Source organism: Somniosus microcephalus, chromosome 1 (genome assembly GCF_052327205.1).
Source record: "Somniosus microcephalus isolate GS21.2 chromosome 1, FLI_Smic_1.0, whole genome shotgun sequence".
Taxonomy (NCBI): Eukaryota; Metazoa; Chordata; class Chondrichthyes; order Squaliformes; family Somniosidae; genus Somniosus; species Somniosus microcephalus.
The window spans coordinates 77,139,499-77,158,206 of record NC_140987.1 but is presented as its reverse complement, the minus strand read 5'-3'; the positions used below and the strand labels follow the sequence as shown (position 1 = coordinate 77,158,206).

The 18,708-nt window shown below is 50.3% G+C and overlaps 2 pseudogenes; both read right to left on the bottom strand.

Annotated features, from left to right (window-relative positions):
- Window positions 1–10,915: 10,915 nt before the first annotated feature.
- LOC147124176 (uncharacterized) lies at window positions 10,916–12,631 on the bottom strand (annotated as a pseudogene).
- A 1,243-nt stretch (window positions 12,632–13,874) lies between these two features.
- Window positions 13,875–14,040, bottom strand: LOC147124175 (U2 spliceosomal RNA; annotated as a pseudogene).
- Window positions 14,041–18,708: the final 4,668 nt, after the last annotated feature.

Here is an 18,708-nt window from a genome sequence, read left to right as displayed (position 1 = left end):
CCTCCTCCCGCAGCAATGGCACTGGCATGATCATCAATAGCACTTTCTGCACTTACCACACTGGCCAAGCTATTCCACCATGGGAGGCAGTGCACACAGCAACAGGGCACCACACTGGCCAAGCTATTCCACCATGGGAGGCAGTGCACACAGCAACAGGGCACCACACTGTACTTAGAGTCCGTCCTTTCTCTTGCAGGCCAAGCTGGCAAGGAATTTGAGGAGCCAGACTGTCACCGGTGGAGGCTGTCCCCAGTACCAGGCGCTCACTGATCTGGAGGAGAGCGTGGCTGGACTCATGCGTTCCCGGGTGACTGGCCCTGTTGCGATCGGAGATGCGGACCCTGTACTGGAACCCACTGGTAAGGACATGACCGGTTGGACCTCTCTCGTTGCCCTAGCGCTTCAGATCTAGATCCTTTCCCACTGACCGACAAATGCGCATAATGCCACCACTCAGGCCTCCCTCGCTGACGCCGTGTCCTCACTCTAAAGCTACTCTTATGCCTTCCTGCTTTCAGCTGCTGAGGAGGAGGTGGTCCCTGAAGCTCCGAGTGCCAGGCCCTTGGAGGAGGAGGACGACGAGGACCAGGAGGAAGGCGGCACATCGGGGGAACCCTCAGCCGCGCCAGGGGATGGCAATGGAGGGGGGACGTCTGGCCTGCAGGAGAGCCAGGGGGAAGTGTTGCAGGGGAGGGCAGATCCTGTGGCCAGTGGGGTTGAGGCACGCGGGAAGGGTCCGGCAGCACGCCGGCCTGCTCCCCAGAGGGGGGAGGTGTTGCAGGGGAGGGCAGATCCTGGGCGCAGTGGGGTTGAGGCACACGGGAAGGGTCCGGCAGCACGCCGGCCTGCTCCCCAGAGCGGGGAGGTGTTGCAGGGGAGGGCAGATCCTGGGCCCAGTGGGGTTGAGGCAGGCGGAAGGGTTCGGCCAGCTCGGCCGCCTTCTCCCCAGAGGGAGAGTCCTCCCTCCAGTCCGGAGAGGGTCCTCGCCCAGGAGGTGCGCCTTCTCGAAGAGATCTCGGCGGCCTCTGAGCGGCACCACCAGGAGTTCATGGGGGTTGTGGACCAGATGCCTCAGGCCATTCAGTCCCTGGCTCAGAGTGTGGTCGCATTCGGGGAATCACAGGCCAGGGGGGTGGAACAACTCGCGGCAGCCCATGACAGGGGTGTCCAGCATCTCGCGGCAGTGCAGGACGCGACTCGCGAGATGAGTGGTGCCGTCCAGACACTGGCACAGCTAATGCGGCCACATACCAGGGCAGTTCGGGCACTCACTTCTGCCACACTCGCTGTGGCGCAGAGGCTTCGCCACGGCACCCGCCGCCCTGCTGCAGCACAGCGGTCTGGCCTCCACCAGATAGCTGCGCCTGCTGCACTGCCAGGCCGGCCGAGTGCCAGTGTCTCTGGCGAACATCGCGCGCCTGCCATCAGCCAGCTTGCCCCCCTTGGTGCAGCCGACACTGCCACTCCCCCAGCCAAGGTGCGACGAGCTGCTGCTGGCACTGATGCTGGCCAGCGACAGCTGCAGCAGTCAGCAGCCGGCCCCTCCCGGGACGTGCGTCGTCTAGGCCGACCCCCAAGGGCATCTGCCGACACGCCTCGGGGCCCTCATGAGCCTTCCCCCAGCCTTGTCCCAGCCACAGGGCCCAGGTTGAGGTGGAGCAGCAGGTCGGGCAGGGGCCGGGGAAGGCTGTCTAAGGACTCGCCCTCTCGGCACACCCACTAGAGTGTGGTGAGAGCGGTTTTTTATATATGGGGGGGCTTGTGTATTGGGGGGGATTATTTTGGGAAGGCCGAAGATCAAGGCCTTGTTTGTTTTTATGGGGGTGTTTGTGTTGTGGAGGGGGGCCCTTATTTTTGTAAGGCCGATGTTGAAGGCCATTTGGATGGCCAAGTTTTGTAAGTCCTCCCCAGGTTTTGGGAGCAACAGATGTTTTTGACTGTTTTTTGGGGCTCTTGTCTGTTTTTCTGTTTCATGTGGGAAGGGCCCTGAGTTTGTGAAATAAAGCGTTTTATTTATTCAGCATGTCCAGGTGTCATGTTTCAAGTGGTTGTTGCGTTAACCGGCTGAGGGCTTGCGGAGCGGCTGCCTTCAGGTGCGTACATTTCCACAGCCCATTCCCTGACAGGGGGCCTAGGAGTGTCGAGCAATAAGCCCCCGGCGGACGGCCCTTGGACCTTGTGGCTCCCTCCTGGGCTGGTACTCCTCCTCCTCCTCCTCCTCCTCCTCATGGTCCTCCTGCTCGTCCTCCTGAGGTGGTGGTGCAATGTCAGGTGGCAGTGCCTGAGTCCTGCGGATAGCCAGGTTGTGCAGCATGCAGCACACGACGACGAACTGGGAGACTCTATCCGGCGAGTACTGTAGAGAGCCGCCGGAACGATCCAGGCAGCGGAACTGTTGCTTGAGGACGCCTATCGTTTGCTCTATGATGTTCCGTGTGGCTTGATGGCTTTCGTTGTATGCCTCCTCCGCTGGGGTCCTGGGCGCGCGGAGCGGGGTCATGAGCCATGTACACAAAGGGTAGCCCTTGTCCCCAATAAGCCATCCCCTTGGTGGAGGCTGTGCCTCGAACATGTCAGCCACAGTAGTCTGGCGCAGGATGAATGCATCGTGGCTGCTTCCTGGGAAGCGGGCATTGACAGCTAGGATGCGCTGCCTGTGGTCACACACCAGCTGTACATTGAGGGAATGGTAGCCCTTCCGGTTGCGGTAATCCTCGGCATTGTGGATAGCTGCCCGCATAGCCACATGCGTGCAGTCAATGGCGCCCTGCACCATGGGGAAGCCCGCGAACCTGCCAAATCCGACTGCACGCTGCTCCTGCCTCTGTCGGGTCATGGGGAAGGAGATGAATTGGTGTCTCCTCGCGAAAAGTGCATCGGTGACCTGCCGGATGCAGCGATGCGCGGCAAACTGGGAGATGTTCGCTATGTCCCCAGCAGTGGCTTGGAAGGAGCCGCTTGCATAAAAGCTCAGAGCCACCGTGACCTTCACTTCCACCGAGAGAGACGTCCTGCACATCAGCTGTGGACGCAGATCTCTGTGAAGCAGCTGGCAGATCTCTGCAACCACCTCCCTTCTGAAGCGCAGCCTCTTAACACAATGCGCGGCAGTCATGGTGAGATAGGACACCTGCTGCCGGTATTGCCTGAGTGTGTAAGGCCTACGTTGCCAACGCCTGATGGCCCCTCTGCGTCTAGGCATGGCTGGCCCTCTCTCACAGCGTCTGCGAGCCCTTCGCACATAATGCTGCAACTCAGGGTTGCACCCCCATACAGCCCCCATAATGAAGTTAAAAACAGTGAAATCACAATGAGTCAAATGTCAAAGCACTGGCCAGAAGCCAAAAATACCTCTCCTATGTTGTCCCAAATCAGTTAGCTCTGTCCCTTGGTCTCTGTCCAGAAATCCAAAGCAGTAAAGTCATTGCAGCAAAATGGCTGGGCTTTATAGGTCAGTGTAAGTGCCCTTTAATTAGCGCTCCCCGAGGCCCACAGGGCCTCTGTTGCGTTCCACTTCACAGTTCTTAGCAGCGCCACGCCCACATTGGGCGGGCGCCACTGAATTTCCGGTTTGGGGCGCACAAACAGCGTTGCGCGACGATATGACGTCATAAGCTGCGCGCGCACCTGAGCGGGCGCAAACACTTTGCGCCGGCGCTAAATGTCAACTGAATTTGGGCATCGGCGCGGATCGCGCTGTGCCCGGGCGCAAAGTGCCTAGCGCTGGAAGTAGACCCCTCTTATGGCGTTAATGGCTGGCGCTATCCACTGAATTTCTAGGCCATTGAGTCCATAAATGGACCAGCGAAATCAATGTGTACCCGTTGCCATGGAGATGAGGGCCACTCCTATGGATGTAGCGGGGCCTGTGGTGGAGCGTTTTGGACCTTCTGGCATCCTGTGCATCTCTTGGTCATATCCTCGATTTCTTTATCGATTCCCGGCCACCACACAAACGCCCTGGTTGGCTCTTCATTTTTACCCCTCCCAGATGACCCTCGTTGAGTACTCTATCCCTCAACTTGGGCGGAATTACCACTCGGGATCCACACATCAAGGTTCCCCGGCACACTGACAGCTGTTCCCTCCTTGGCGACAATGCTGGCAACAGTGAGTCGCCATATGCTAGACATCCCTTCACCGTCAAATCATAGACCCAAGAGAGTGTCGGGCCATTTCGGGTTTCCTTCTCAATACTTGCGTTTGTAACAGGCAAACATTCGACTATGGTCGCATGGAATATCTCCACCGGGTCCACTGCAGGTGCTTCTTCCGCCGTAGGCAACGGTAGGCGCGACAGCCCATCAGCGTTTCCATGTTGTTTCGTACCTTTGTACTCTATGTCATACTAATGTGCCCCTGGAAAAAGTGACCATCTTTGCAGCCGTTGCGCCGTCATCACCGGAACGCCCTTCTTTGGGTTAAAAATTGAGACCAGTGGTTGATGATCAGTCAGTAGGGTGAATTTCTGCCCGTGCAGATAGTGATTGAACTTCTTCACCCCCCACACTAGGCTGAGGGCCTCCCTGTCAATCTGGGCGTAGTTACGCTCGGCTGAGGTTAGCGAGCGCGATGCAAAGGCTATTGGCCTCTCTGAACCATCACGGAATTTGTGTGACAGCACCGCTCCAATGCCGTAAGGTGACGCATCACATGCCAACCGAATCGGTAGTGTTGGGTTGTAGTGGGCCAATACTTCTTTTGAAGTGATTTGGCATTTACATTCCTGAAAGGCACGCTTACACTCATCACTCCATTTCCATGTTACACCAGTTTGAAGGAGGGCGTTCAGTGGGTGCAGAATTGTAGATAAATTCGGCAAGTAGTAGTTCACCAACCCGAGGAATGACCTCAGTTGCGACACATTTTCTGGTGCTGGAGCCTTGACTACAGCCTCAATCTTGTCCGGCGACTTATGCAACCCTTCCTCATCAATCATGTGGCCACAATACGAGATTTGTCTCCTGAAGAACTCGCATTTGGGACGGTTGGCTCATAGCCCATATGCCTGCAATCTCATGAGCACCTGTTCCAGGTTGGCAAGGTGTTCATTGTCATTTTCGCCCGTAACCAGGATGTCGTCCAAATAACACTGGGTCCCCGGGATCCCTTGCAGGACTTGTTCCATTGCCCTCTGCCACATAGCCGGGGCCGATGCTACCCCAAATACCAGTCGATTGTACTGGTAAAGGCCTTTGTGAGTGTTTATCGTGAGGTATTTCCTAGATGCTTCTTCCACCTCCATTTGTAGATACGCTTGAGCCAGGTCAATCTTTGTAAAACGTTTCCCTCCAGATAGTGAGGCGAAAATATCTTCTATCCGCGGAAGCGGATACTGTACTGTGTGCAGGACTGGGTTCACAGTCACCTTGAAGTCCCCACAGATGCGAACCTTCCTTAGCTCCCCAGGCGTGCTGCTCAATGCTTTCTTCATTACAGGAACGATGGGTGTGGCCCACTCGCTCCAGTCCACCTTAGCCAGCACCCCCGAAAGCTCCAGACTCTCCAGTTCAGCTTCCACAGCTGGGCGTATCGCATATGGCACCGGTCTGACCTTGAAAAATTTTGGGGTTGCGTTATCCTCAATGTTTATGGTTGCCTTTACTCGTTTAGAGTCCCAAGTCCTTGTTGGAACACCTCTTCCGCGTCAGATAGAATTTGTGACAGATGTCCAGGTGCGACGTCATCATCTTTTTTGTCAGTCACAGTTAGTGCCAGAATGGAATGCCAATCCAATTGTAGTCTTCGGATCCATTCACGTCCCAATAATGGTGGTCCTCCATCTCGTAATATATACATGTATAGTTTCTGTGTTTCCTTTCCGTTATATTCAACTGGCACCCTTATTTTTCCTCTGGGGTAGACCTTTTGCCCCGTGTATGTCTTCAATACAATGGACGTGTCCTTTAAGGGTATGTGTGAGAATAGCCGCTCATAGTCTCGTCGATTCATGACAGTTAGGGCTGATCCTGTGTCCAATTCCATCTTCACTGGGGACCCTGCTATCATGAGGGTGACCCAAATGGTTCGGTGATCTTCTTTTGCGATCACATTTTGTAACTTTAAACAACTTAGTCGCCTGCTCCCGGAGTCCTTATCACTCTCCTAATCTTCTGAACTACTATCTTGTCAGTTTCTTTACTTTCCTGTACTGTTCCTTAGTAGTTCTTGTCGTGCTGGTCTTCTTTCCCAACCTGCAGACTCTTACTATATGTCCCATTTTCCCGCATTGCCTGCATATTTTGTCTTTAAACCAGCAGTCCTTCTGCTCATGGGTTGTTCTGCCGCAGCGATAGCACTTTTCGGCTCCGTACGCCATTTCGTTAGCTCTGTATTCTTGTGGTTTCTGTTGTATTTCCGCAGCTCCCCGTGCTGCTGCTTCGTAGGATACTGCCACGCTGAAAGCCTGTTCTAGCGTCAGGTCCTTTTTTGAAAGTAGTCGTTTCTGGGTTCCTTCACTCTGGAGCCCGCAGACAAACTTATCCCGTAAGGTGTCTGCCAGTCCTGCTCCGAACTGGCAGTGCTTCGATAACTTGCGTAGTTCCGTAAGATAGTCAGCATTGCTCTCATCTTTGTGCTGGTTTCTTTTATGGAACTTGAATCTTTCTGCTATCAGCAGTGGTGTTGGGCTTAGATGTTGCTGTAAGATATGAGCAATCTCCTCAAAACTTTTCTCCATTGGTTTAGCTGGGGTAATTAAATTCCGCAATAGGCCGTACGTACTCGCACCCATCAGATTTAATAATACCGACGCCCTCTTTCCATCAGCCACCTCATTTGCCTTGCAGTACACTTCAATTCTTTCCACATACGTGGTCCAGTCTTCTACCTCGTTGACAAAAGCAGTGATACTGCCACTTTTCGGCATCTTGGGCGATTTAAAATGGCGCCTCCCGCGCTTTTGCTTCTTCCCCAATGGAATAAAATGGCGCCTCCCGTGCTTTTGCTTCTTCCCCAACGGGATAAAATGGTGCCTCCCGCGCTTTTGCTTCTTCCCCTTACTGCCACGCTGCTCCTAGCTTTCTACGGGGTAATGGTGGCGACCCGCAACTTCGGCGCGTCTCGCTTTCCTTCCCCCTCGTTTAGTTTCTCTCCGCTGTCCTGTTCTCGAGCACCGACCGCGCCCTGTGCGCTCCACCCTCTCTCTCTTGTTTTCTTTTTCCGGTGATGCTGCGCGGCCCGATTTGTAGAGCCGCTCGATCGAGCTTGAGCCCGCCGCAGTCCGGAAGGGTCAGCGCGCTACCTGCTACCAGCACAATTCGCTGGAACCACAGTCTCTCCCGCAATTCTCCAAACACCGATGGATTCTTTGGGCGGTTGCCCTCGGTCGACGCCCGTTGCTCAGACTACGACCTTCCAGGACCTTCCTTTCAGGCGAGATCCCCGTGAGATGATGCCACACTGCAGGTGAATTCGAACTTACTTGTCGCCACTGTAAAGTCCGCACCTCAATAATACACGGACTTTGGGAGAACAGTTTAACAGGTACTTTACTGAACAAGAGGCAGCTTGAAACTGAAACTACAGAAGCCTGCTAGGGCCTTTTATACAGGGGTGGTCACTGCCGGTACTGCAGTCTAAGACCAGTTATTCCCTTCAAGGTACATACACAAAATGGACCAGGCACATAAATACTGTGGCTACGAGAGCAGGTCAGAGGCTGGGTATTCTGTGGCAGAATGACTCATCTCCCTTTCCACTATCTACAAGGCACAAGTCAGGAGTGTGATAGAATACTCTCCATTTGCTTGGATGTGTGCAGCTCATGTTGGATGTTCGCTGATGACTGCACAGTGTTCAGCGCCATTCACAACTCCTCAGATAATGAAGCAGTCCATGCCCGCATGCAACAATACCTGGATGACGTTCAGGCTTGGGCTGATAAGCGGCAGGTAACATTAGTGCCACACAAGTGCCAGGCAATGACTACCTCCAGCAAGCGAGAGTCTAAACATCGCCCCTTGACATTCAACAGCATTACCATCACCAAATCCCCCACCATCAACATCCTGGGGGTCACCATTGACCAGAAACTTAACTGGGCCAGCCACATAAATACTGCAGCTACAAGAGCAAGTCAGAGGCTAGGTATTCTGCGGCGAGTGTCTCACCTTCTGACTCCCCAAAGCCTTTCCACCATCTAAAAGGTACAAGTCAGGAGTCTGATGGAATACTCTCCACTTGCCTGGATGAGTACAGCTCCAACAACACTCAAGAAGCTCGACACCATCCAGGACAAAGTAGCCTGCTTGATTGGCACCCCATCCACCACCTTAAATATTTATTCCCTCCATCACTGGCGCACTGTGGTTGCAATGTGTACCATCTACAAAATGCACTGCAGCAACTTGCCAAGGCTTCTCCAACAGCACCTCCCAAACCCGTGACCTCTACCACCTAGAAGGACAAGGGCAGCAGGCACATGGGAACACCACCACCTCAAAGTTCCCCTCCAAGTCACACACCATCCTGACTTGGAAATATATCGCCTTTCCTTCATGGCCACTGGGTCAAAATCCTGGAACACCCTCCCTAACAGCACTGTGGGAGTACCTTCACCACACGGACTGCAGCGGTTCAAGAAGGCAGCTCACCACCACCTTCAAGGGCAATTGGGGATGGGCAATAAATGCTGGCCTTCCCAGTGATGCCCATACCCCATGAACAAATAAAAAACAAGCTTGTGGTAATTCACTCAGAGGGTGGTGGGGGCCTGAAACTCACTGCCTGAGAGGGTAGTAGAGGCAGAAACCCTCATCGCATTTAAAAATTACTTGGATATGCACTTGAAGTGCTAGAACTTACAGGGCTATAGACCAAGAGCTGGAAAGTGGGATTAGATTGGATCGCTCTTTTTCAGCCAGCACGGACACAATGGGGCAAATGGCCTCCTTCTGTGCCGTAAATTTCTATAATTGCTTAATTCCTTCAATTGCTTAATTGAGTAATTCCTTCAATTTTGTGTCAGTTCTGTAATGGCAGATGCCCATTGTTGAACAGCAGCACACTCTGTATCTATATCACCACAGCAACCTTACTTTAATATTTTAGTGCTTTTTCCTGAGGGAGCACGACTTTTTAACAAACTTTTGTGTGAAGAAGTGCTTCCTGACATCACCCCTGAACAGTCTTGCTCTGATTTTAAGCTTATGCCCCCTTGTTCTGGACTCCCCCACCAGAAGAAATAATTTCCCTCTATCTACCCTCTCAAATCTTTTAAACACCTCAATTATATCAACCATTTAATATTCTATACTCTAGGGAATACTAGCCTAATCTATGGAACCTGTCCTCATAATTTAACCCTGGTATTCTGGTGAATCTGCACTGCACCCAGGTGCAGCACACATTCACCAGAATACCAGGGTTAAAAGGTTCACAATATTTATGAATGACTTAGGTGAAAGAATAGCGAGCTGTATATCCAAGTTTGCGGATGACACTAAGTTAGGCGGCACTGTAACTAGTGTAGATGGGAGCAGAAAGTTGCAAAGAGACTTTGACAGATTAAGTGAGTGGGCAAAGCTATGGCAGATGCAGTTCAATGTGGGGAAGTGTGATCCAAGAAAGATGGATCAGAATAGTTTCTAAATGGCGAGAAGCTCGGAACTGTGGCTGAGCAGAGGGATTTAGGGGCCCATGTACAGAAACCACTAAAAGCTAGTGGACAGGTACAAAAAATAATTTAAAAGGCTAATGAAATGTTGGCTTTCATCTCAAGGGGTCTGGAATACCAAGGGTTGGAAGTTATTTTACAGCTGTGCAGAGCTCTGGTGCACCAGAGGAAGGATACACTAGTCTAGGAGGCGGTGCAGTGCAGATTCACCAGAATGCTACCAGGGCTAAAAGGCATACATTATGAGCACAGGTTCCATAGACTAGGCTAGTATTCCCTAGAGTATAGAAGATTAAAAGGGTGATATTATTGAGGTGTTTAAGATGATTAAAGTATTTGATAGGGTAGCGAGAGAGAAACTATTTCCTCTGGTGGGAGAACCCAGAACAAGGGGGCATAAGCTTTAAATTAGAGCTAGACATTCAGGGGTGATGTCAGGAAGCAATTCTCCACACAAAAGGTTAGTGAAAAGTTATGATCCCTCAGGAAAACGCTCTAGGATAGTAAAGTGAGGTTGCTGTGCTGATGTTCTAGATGCAGAGTGTGCTGCTGTTCAACAATGGGTATCTGCCACTACAGAACTGACTCAAAACGGAAGTAATTACTCAATTAGCTCAATCTTGTAATCACCCCAAGCGATCCAAGATTAATCTATCTACAAACTATCAGAGCAGTTTGATTAGATCACCGCCCTACAATCAGTCCCAGGTGTGGAAACAGTTGATTAAACCTTGTTGTTACCCCAAGCTATCCATTACTCAAAAGTATAAGCCAACCGAACAGCATGATCAGAGTACTGCCCTGTAATTTCTCCTATCTAGCCATTATTCTATAATGAGGGGTGTCACTGCTGGGTAATCTCTCACTTTACCAATTCAGTGCCACACGTTGCAGAGTAACGCTTCCTGTACTCTGTCCCAACAGGATTCCGCCGAGGGAAGGTTCCTTCTGTATAACGATTTCACCACAAACACCATCTCCTAGCAAGCCTCAACCTCAAGAGTAGCTCATAACCACAGTACACCCTTAAGGTGTGCACAGGAGTCATGCAACGGAATTTTGTTTCAAAAAATATACCTTATTCATAAAAATTTGTCAAGATACATTGCAATACAGTCCACATCACATTTCATGTGGTACAATACAAATTAACTGCAGTACATGGCACTCAATTTACAGAGACAAATTGCAATACATTTTCATTACACATTTCAATACTTATTAAAATGCATTACAATACAATCCACAAATCATATTACATATAGCATAATACAGATGAATGCAGTACATGGTACTCTATTTACACAAACAGATTTCAAGTACATTTTCATTTAGCATTTCTGCATCATTCGGCCCGAGGGGGCTATTATGCTGGTTCCAGCCCCTCGGTGTACACTGGCGGGAGGGCCTTAAACCGTGGCCCTTCCCCATCGTGCCTTTGCAGTGGCGGCACCAACCTTTTAGTGCATCCCTCAGCACGTACTCCTGGACCTTGGAATGTGCCAGTCTGCAACACTCGGCCGTGGACAACTCCTTGCTCTGGAAGACCAGCAAGTTTCGGGCAGACCAAAGGGCGTCTTTCACCGAGTTGATGGTCTTCCAGCAGCAGTTGATGTTTGTCTCGGTGTGCGTCCTTGGGAACAGTCCGTAGAGCACAGAGTCCTGTGTTACGGAGCTGCTCGGGATGAACCTCGGCAAAGACCACTGCATCTCTTTCCAGACCTTCTTTGCAAAGGCACATTCCAGAAGGAGATGAATGACGGTCTTGTCCCAAGTGCAGCCTCCTCGAGGACAGCGTGCGGTGGAGCAGAGACGCCGGGTGTGCATGAAGGATCTGACGGGGAGGGCCCTTCTAACCACCAGCCAAGCTACGTCTTGGTGCTTGTTTGAAAGTTCTGGCGATGAGGCTTTCTGCCAAATAACTTCGACAGTCTGCTCGGGGAACCATCTGACAGTACCCACCATCTCCTTTTTCCGTAGGGCCTCGAGGGCGTTACGTGCTGACCACTGCTTAATGACCTTGTGGTCAAAGGTGTTTCCCTGTAAAAACTTTTCCACGAAGGACGGGTGGTCTGGCACAGTCCAACTGAAAGGAGCATTCCGCGGCAGCATGGCCAGACCCATCCTTCGCAAGACCGGGAACAGATAGAACCTCAGCACGTAGTGACACTTGGTGTTTGCATACTGAGGGTCTATGCACAGTTTGATGCAGCTGCACACAAAGGTGACCATCAGGATGAGGGCGACATTGGGTACATTCTTTCTCCCTTTATCTGGAGATTTGCACATCGTGTCCCTCTGGACAGAGTCCATTTTAGATCTCCAGATAAAGTGGAAGACGGCTCGGTTGACTGCAGCGGCACAGGGTCAGGGTATGGGCCACACCTGCATCACGTACAGCAACACCGACAGCACCTTGCGCCTGATGACCAGGTTCTTGCCTGCAATCAACAGGGAGCGCTGCTCCCACATTTCCAGTTTCTGCTTGACTTTGGCGATACACTCCTCCCAGTTTTTGGTGCGTGCCTCGGCCGCTCCGAACCATATCCCCAGCACCTTCAGGTAATCTGACCTGACGGTGAAGGGGACAAAGGATTGGTCAGCCCAGTTCCCAAAGAACATGGCCTCGCTTTTGCTGCGATTAACTTTCGCTCCCGAGGCCATTTCAAACTGGTCACAGATATTCAGCAATCTTCGGACCGACAGTGGATCCGAGCAAAAGACGGTAATGTCGTCCATGTACAGGGAGGCCTTAACCTGAGTGCCTCCGCTGCCTGGGATCATCACCCCTCTTATGCCCATATCCTTCCTGATGGACTCAGCAAAAGGTTCAATACAACACACGAGCAACACAGAGGAGAGAGGACAGCCCTGCCTGACTCCAGATTTGATCAGAAAGCTTTCTGATTCCCATCCGTTGATTAGAACTGCGCTACTTTTGTTTGTGTAGAGCAATTGGATCCAATTGCGGATTCCCTCCCCAAACCCCATTTTGGAGAGCACGTCCATCATGTACGTGTGCGATATTCTGTCGAAAGCCTTCTCCTAGTCCAAGCTGATTAAGCAGGTGTCCATCCTTCTGTCCCGCACGTAGGCGATCGTATCCCTGAGTAGCACAAGGCTTTCAGAGATCTTCCTGCCGGGTACAGCGCAGGTCTGATCTGGGTGGATCACCAGCTCCAGAGCAGACTTGACCGTTGGCGATGACCTCGGACAGAATCTTGTAGTCCACATTAAGCAGCGAAATGGGCTGCCAGTTTCTGATTTCTTCCCTCTCCCCCTTCTACTTGTAGATGAGGGTGATGATGTCTTTCCTCATGGATTCTGACATGCTGCCGGCCCAAAGCAGGTCTGGGCCGATCCAGTCCCACAGAGCCGAATACAATCGACTGGTAAGCCGTCGCTTCCGGGAGTATTACTCGTCTCGAAGGACCGGACGGCCCTTGTCAGCTCGTCCAGAGTTAGCGGGTGATCTAGACTCTCCCGCTTGCTGTCATCTAACACCTCCGAGATAGACGACAGGAAGGACTAGGAGGCTGCGCTGTCTGTGGGCTTCACGTCATACAGCCCAGCATAAAAGGATTTGTTGATCCTTCATATGTCAGGCTGCGAGGACGTCACAGAACCATCTTCTTCCTTCAGGCTGTTGATCACAGAGCTCCCTCTGTGTACCTTTTGGAAGAAGAAACGCAAGCATGTCTCATCCTGCTCCACGGAGCAGACTCTGGAGCGGAAGATGATCTTGGAGGAAGCTAAGGCAAAGAACGAGGCTTGCTGGCCCTTCACCTCTTGGAATTCCTCCCTGACATCGACCCCCATCGACTGCAGCAGGAGCAGATTCTGCATACTTTTCTGGAGTCGGGACATTTCCCTCTGTCTCTCTCTCGCCTTCTGAACACCTTTGAGGATGAAGAACCTCTTGATGTTCATCTTGATCATTTCCCACCAGTGCGCCAGGGAATCAAAGAGGGGTTTCACGGTTCTCCAACCTTTGTAAACCCTTTTGAGTTCCTCAATGTTTTCTGGGGTCAACAGTTTCACGATCAGCTTCCATATCCCTCTGCCAACTTTGTGGTCTTCCTGTGGGTGACAGTCGGCCAGTAAGAGGCAGTGGTCAGAGAAGAACACCGGCATGACATCGGTGGATCTGACCGTGAGTGTTTGGGACACAAACAGGAAGTCTATCCTGGAACGGACGGACCCGTCTGGTCTCGACCAGGTGTATCTACGCGGCACTCCGTCTGCAGGGTTGCTGAAGACGTTGCACAGCTTGGCAGAGAAAATTTGCTTTTCAAGGGGCATTAGGCCGGAGCCAGCACAAAGATCCACCCAAACTAGAAAAACAAGTATCGCGACTCAAGGTCAATTAGCATAAGAACAAGTACTGACACTTGATCTTAGCCAAAAGGCTGAGAAGTGATCTTGCAGGAGTGCGGCTGACTGCAACTCAGTAACTACTGGCAGTGGTCGCGATGGTGGTCCCAGGGGCCATCGACCTGGTCAGGAGGCAACGATTGCCGTGCCTCTGGCCTGGGTATTCTGCTGCGGGGAGGCAACTTCACTATCACCAAAGTTAAAGAGGTGGTGGGCGGCCGCCTCCTCATAGCAGACGTACTGTACCAGAACGCTCCGCTCAGGCTAATCAACATGTACACCCCGGCTCTCAAGAACGAGCGGCTGGCCATCTTCCAGCAGCTGCCACTGCTGCTGACGGCGTCCAGGCCAGTTATTCTGGGCGGTGACTTCAACTGCACCATCGATGCGGCTGGATGATCCGGCAGAGCCGACAACAAACTGGACGCCACGTCCAGACGCCTGATGGAATACTTAATCACTGATATAATGTAGAAATCCACATTTAACTGAGCTCATGTTTTAAACAAGAAAAAAAATCATATTTAATTTCAAAAGTGTTCTGAAATACATCTTACACCAGTTTCTTGCCTAGATTTACCTGGACTGCGCCATTTGTTTAGAGTCCCTTTTGATAGTGAATATCAAGACATCTTGGGAATTGACATGTTGTTTCCCTGGGGTTGCTGCCAATCTTCCAAGCCTGAACGTTGTCCAGGTCTTGTTGCATGCGGGCATGGACTGCTTCATTATCTGAGGAGTTGCGAATGGCGCTGAACACTGTGCAGTCATCAGCGAACATCCCCATTTCTGACCTTATGTTGGAGGGAAGGTCACTGATGAAGCAGCTGAAGATGGTTGGACCTAGGACACTGCCCTGAGGAACTCCTGCAGCGATGTCCTGGGGCTGTGATGATTGACCTTCAACCACCACAACCATCTTCCTTTGTGCTAGGTATGACTCCAGCCAGTGGAGAGTTTTCCCCCCTGATTCCCATTGACTTCAGTTTTACTAGGGCTCCTTGATGCCACACTCGGTCAAATGCTGCCGTAATGTCAAGGGCAGTCACTCTCAGCTCACCGCTGGAATTCAGCTTCTTTGTCCATGTTTGGACCAAGGCTGTAATGAGGTCGGGAGCCCAGTGGTCTTGGCGGAACTCAAACTGGGCATCAGTGAGCAGGTTATTAGTGATTAAGTGCCACTTGATAGCACTGTCGATGACACCTTCCATCACTTTGCTGATGATTGAGAGTAGACTGATGTGGCAGTAATTGGCTGGATTGGATTAGATCAAGCGACACTTACTCACCAACAACATGCTCACTGATGCTGTAGGGGTTCGCAAAATCCCTCAGCCCCGAAGATACTGGAGATATTAATCCACATCGTGGATGGAGACTGTGTGTGATTTTAAATTGTCTTTGGGTTGGACAATGTTTTAAAACATGCCCAGAACCGCAAAAGGCTGCGTTGAGTTGGGAAGCACGTGGACAACACCAGAATCAAGGAACTTCGTGGAAAAATTCGCACACTTTAAGACAGCACATTTTATTTTTTTTAAATGTACTCTTGAGTTTTGAACTGTGTAAATTGCAAAGGGGTTTAAAAATGGCCATCAGAAAAGCATGGCCAAGGACAAAAGAAAGCAACTCGTGGATGTCTGTGAAAAGTGGGAGGATCAAGCAGTGGCAGTCAGATCCTGTCAATCAAAAAAAGGGAGTTTCCCTTCCCTACAGAGGCAATGTTTGTTCACAGAAACTGCTGCAGGATGTTGACATAAGGGATTAAACCACTTGAGACTGCAGTTTCAGTGACCGCAATGAATGGGTTTCTGTTTACATAGTAATCCAACTCCATTCAAAGCCCAGCACACAATTGAGACACACCTAAACTACGGAAGAGACTTTTTTTAGACTAAGAAAAGGAATGAATGGGTTTGAATCACCCATTACTCAGACAATAGGGCAGTTGGGTCCCTTTTGTTTTAGCCAGATGAACTCCGGATGTGGGCGGGAACATTTTGGCCCCAGAATGAAGACACATTCAAACCACCCCAAGCTTTATTCAAAACCCATTCCAGACAAAGGAAGCAGTTTGGCCACTGGGGAAAAGCTTGTTTGAATCAGCCAATCATGTCCTTTCTCTTTTGTATTCAAACTTTTCAGCGCAAATTTGCACACAGACCTTTTCAGCGCCAAAACAGCATGAGCTCCCAGGATATAAAGATAGCTTCTCAGAAGCATCTCTCTCTCTTATTTCCTTGGACTGCAGGTGAGCTCTTCTCTCTCTTTGGACCAGAGGTGAGCAGGTTTCTGACTCTTCAGCAAGGCAATCTAGTAAGGAGTTAGAGGGGTGGTAATTTAAGGGAAATTGCTAAGATTGTAAGACTTACATTGTAGCCATTTATCCCTTGTTTTTGCTGTCTGCCTTCCCCTGTTAAGCAATTTTACATTGATCGTGTGGTGTAGTTTATTTAGTTAATAAAGTTTGACTTTCTTATATCCAGATCATTTGTCCGTCTTTAATATATCATTAATTATAAGTTCCTCCAGTCAGAACTGGAAGGTGGGGTTTAGCGATTTGAAACCGCTGTTTGGAAATTGGTTTACAGTGCACTGCAAAAAGCTGCTGGACCAGGTAAATTACCGTAAACCAGGTAAAGGAAGGTAAAGTACCATAAACCAGGTAAAAGATGCCCCCCTACAATACTCAGTTTTAGATCCACTAGGACCACTCAGCTCCAGACGTCATTACAGTCTTGGTCCAATCATGGACAAAAGAGCTGAATTCCAGAGGTGAGGTGAGAGTGACTGCCCTTGACATGAAGTCAGCATTTGACCGAGTATGGCATCAAGGGTAAAATTGAAGTCAAGAGTAGGTCAGAGGCTGGGTATTCTGCAGCGAGTGTCTCACCTCCTAACTCCCCAAAGTCTTTTCACCATCTACAAGGCACAAGTAAGGAGTGTGATGGAATACTCTCCACTTGCCTGGATGAGTTCAGCTCCAACAGCATTCAAGAAGCTCGACACTCCAGGACAAAGTAGCCCACTTAATTGGCACCCCATCCACCACATTAAACATTCACTCCCTCCACCATCGGTGCACCATGGCTACAGTGTGTACCATCTACAAGATGCACAGCACCAACTTGCCAAGGCTTCTTTGACAGCACCTCCCAAACCCGTGACCTCTACCACCTAGAAGGACAAGGGCAGCAGACACATTGGAACACCACTACCTCCAGGTTCCCCTCCAAGTCACACACCATCCTGAATTGGAAATGTATCACCGTTCCTTCATCATCGCCAGGTCAATATCCTGGAGCTCCCTCCCTAACAGCACTGTGGGAGTACCTTCACCACACGGACTGCAGCGGTTCAAGGCGGCGGCTCACCACCACCTTCTCAAGGGCAATTAGAGATGGGCAATAAATGCTGGCCTTGCCAGCTGCGCCCACATCTCGAGAATGAATGCTAAAATTATCTGGACTAGCACTTCAATAGGGGTGCACTGCACTTTTGCAGATGTTGACTTTCAGATGCGATCTTAAACTAATGTCCTGGCTGATCTCTCAGGTGGCTGTAAAAGATTCCTTATTCTGATAAATAGAGCAGGGGAGTTCTCCCAGTGCCCTGGCCAACATTTAATAGTGTGTTTGCGTTTGCAGGCATTTTGCATCTAACACAAATCTGTCACACCATCACATTGAAAGCATAACTTTTCAGTATCACATTGAAAAGGTATGTCAAGCTCACACCTGATTAGCTCAAACATTTTCTTAAAAAAACAACATATCACAACTTAACAGCAAGGAATCTATCAATGAATCATTAACAAGCAGGTACAGAAACTACCAATCAGCAAACAGCTACAAATAAAACAATCAGCAAGTCGGAGAAGGGAAACCAACAAAATATCTTTTGAAAATAAAATCTTAAATAATATACAAAAAATCATCTTTAAACTTGCTACCAGTGCCACGTGCTAGTCAGAGTAGAAATAGAAGGATACTTCAGATGAATACGTGGCTAGAGGAATGGTGCCAGGGGGAGGGATTCAAGTTCCTGGGACATTGGAACCGGTTCTGGGGGAGGTGGGACCAGTTCAAACCGGACGGTTTGCACCTGGGCAGGGCTGGAACCGATGTCCTAGGGGGAGTGTTTGCTAGTGCTGTGGGGGAGGGTTTAAACTAAAATGGCAGGGGTTTGGGAACCTGAGCAGGGAGACAGAGGAAAGGGAAACAAGGATAAAAGCAAAAGACAGCAAGGAGAAAAACAAAAGTGGCAGTCAGAGAAATCAACGGTTTAAATCAAACATGGCCACAGTAAATAATAATTCTAATAGGTCTAAGAGCGTTAAGAAAACAAGCCTGAAGGCTTTGTGTCTTAATGCAAGGAGCATTTGTAATAAGGTGGATGAATTGGCTGCGCAAATAGAAGTAAACAAATACGATTTGGTTGGGATTACGGAAACGTGGCTCAAGGAAGGCCAGGACTGGGAACTCAACATCAAGGGGTATTCGATATTCAGGAAAGATAGGCAAAAAGGAAAGGGAGGTGGGGTAGCATTACTGGTTAAAGAAGGGATTAACACAATTGTAATGAAGGATATTAGCTCTGATGAGGTGGAATCTGTATGGGTAGAATTGAGAAATACTAAGGGGAAAAAAATGTTAGTGGGAGTGGTTTATAGACCCCCAAACAGTAAGGCGGAGGTTGGGGATGGCATTAAAAGG